Source organism: Parasteatoda tepidariorum, chromosome 1 (assembly GCF_043381705.1).
Source record: "Parasteatoda tepidariorum isolate YZ-2023 chromosome 1, CAS_Ptep_4.0, whole genome shotgun sequence".
NCBI classification, from domain to species: Eukaryota; Metazoa; Arthropoda; class Arachnida; order Araneae; family Theridiidae; genus Parasteatoda; species Parasteatoda tepidariorum.
In genome coordinates, this window is record NC_092204.1 from 102,783,711 (window position 1) to 102,786,012 (window position 2,302).

Sequence of the window (2,302 nt, forward strand, 5' to 3'; positions counted from 1 at the left end):
TTAAATAGAAAAAAAAGTTTTACAAGCTAATTTTTTATTATAAAAATCATAACACTTACCTTCTTTATAAATCCGTAGAGTTCCAAATGAAATGTTCTTCGTTTGAAAGTTTTATTTTCAAATAATATGTGCATAGATTATCCCTTTATTACTTTTAGATAACATACCACACATCAAAATTTTATAATTGTAAGATCTCGATATGAATTTGAATATGTAGCTTAAAAACAGAACAGCTGAATTCTAGTTGAAATTATCTATTCTTTCAAAACTAAAAAATACTTACCAAAAAAACGATAAAAAATTTATTAATCATCAGCACAAATGACACTATTTCAAATAATTTGGATGATTCTTTATTGTTGTTTTCCGAATTATATAGATACAGAAATATATACCCCAGATAGCAATATAAGGTTTTTTTCACCCAACAAAAACCTTTTCATGTAAACCTAAAAAGGGTTTTTACACGGTTTACGTGTACACCTTCTAACCTTAAAACGAGGTCTGCGACAATCTGCTCTATTCTACGCACATTACCCTAATCCAAAGCTTTGGAAAACAACCTTCTACCTAACAACCTTAAAACGAGGTTGTTTTAGGGTTTTCAAGAGAAAAAAAAAACCTTGAATAACGCTAGTTCTAAGATCAAAATCATCCTAAATCTACATAATTATAAGGTTTCCGTTTGCAGCGTTTCGTATGCTCAGCTAAAATCTACCTTGTCATGAGATTTTCATTGAGAATGCAATTTAATACTATTGTTAGTGTACGTCAGCTAAAACGTCATTCTGAACGTGATGTCATCTCTCTCACGATTGTATGACGGCGCGTTTCATTATTCGTTTTATATTTTACTTCTTATAGCTTCTCAGTCCGAGGAAAATTCTCCTTTCCATCACTTTTGCTTGATTATTTGTGGGAAAATAGTCATTTTTTATCAGTCTGACTTACTTTGCTATAAGAACTTAGAGATTTACAAGTTAAAATATCGTTTAATATGATTTTTTTTTCATTCAACGATTTGATTAATGAAAACACAAAATAAAAAAACATATGTAATACTTAAAGAGGGTTTACGTATTTTCTTCTTTCTTATTCGGAAATTTATGCGGTGTGAGAAGTTTTGATGAGTGCAAAAATGTTCAGTTTTTTGTATATCAAAGAAAATTAACATGAAATATCTTCTTTTGTCAAAATAAATAAAATGCAGCTGATTATTTATCTCTCACTTAATATGTATGATATGATAAATGTAGGAAACTTAATGATGACAAAATATTTTTTTTAAAAAATCGTTTAATGAATGTAGAAATTCCAAACATATTTTTTTAACACGCAACAACAAATAAATATTATGATTATCATAACAATTAGTGTATGACAAGTGCATTAGTACAAATCAGATATGCCATAATTATATTAGGTATTTTGTTAATATATAGATAAGAATATTATCTGTATAATAACCATTAGTGAATAATACAAAACAGATATACCATAATTAAATCAATTATTTCGTCAATACATAAACAAATGATATTATAGGTATAATGACCACCAGTGAATACACATATTTAACATGAAGGAATAAGAATTAGGAACATTAAGGAATCTTCATTAAAATAAATTACTTCCTCGTCAGATATGCTCCTTTCTCTGAAAAATAAGAAGAAATTTTTGTGTGCGTATTTGCGTATACTGAATGAAATTCTATGCGTATACAGATGAATTGTATGTACGTACATAGACACAAACGTATATAGTACGTACAGGAATGCATGCGTACATTATATGTATACAGGTGCATACACAAGCATAAATAAAAATATATGCATACACACGTATAAATAAAAATACATGCATACACACGCAGTATATACTTATATATATGTGGTTACTTTAAATATCGTTGTATGAATAACATTGTTATTAAATAGTACATGCATATCGTACATGCACACGTGAGTACATTGTATGTCATATGAACGTAGAATGGATAAATTATTTGTTGAAAACAAAAAGCAGACCACTCTGAAAATTTTTTGATGTAATGATCGGTTGTTTTTGTTGATCTATGTCGCAGTAACGATGAACAATGGGCTATTGGTGTAGAGTTGGGAAACATTCCTGAGAATGATCCTAAGACATCTCCGAGGGTGTGCGGCATTGGTCCTCGTTAAACTGTTCTAAAGTAAGGTGCTCGACTTCGCGTGCAGGTCGTCGGGCTACCGAAGCGGGGGTGCCATCCCCTCTGCAGAGGATCAAAATTGTGATGGCATGTCTTCGGATCATCCTCAGG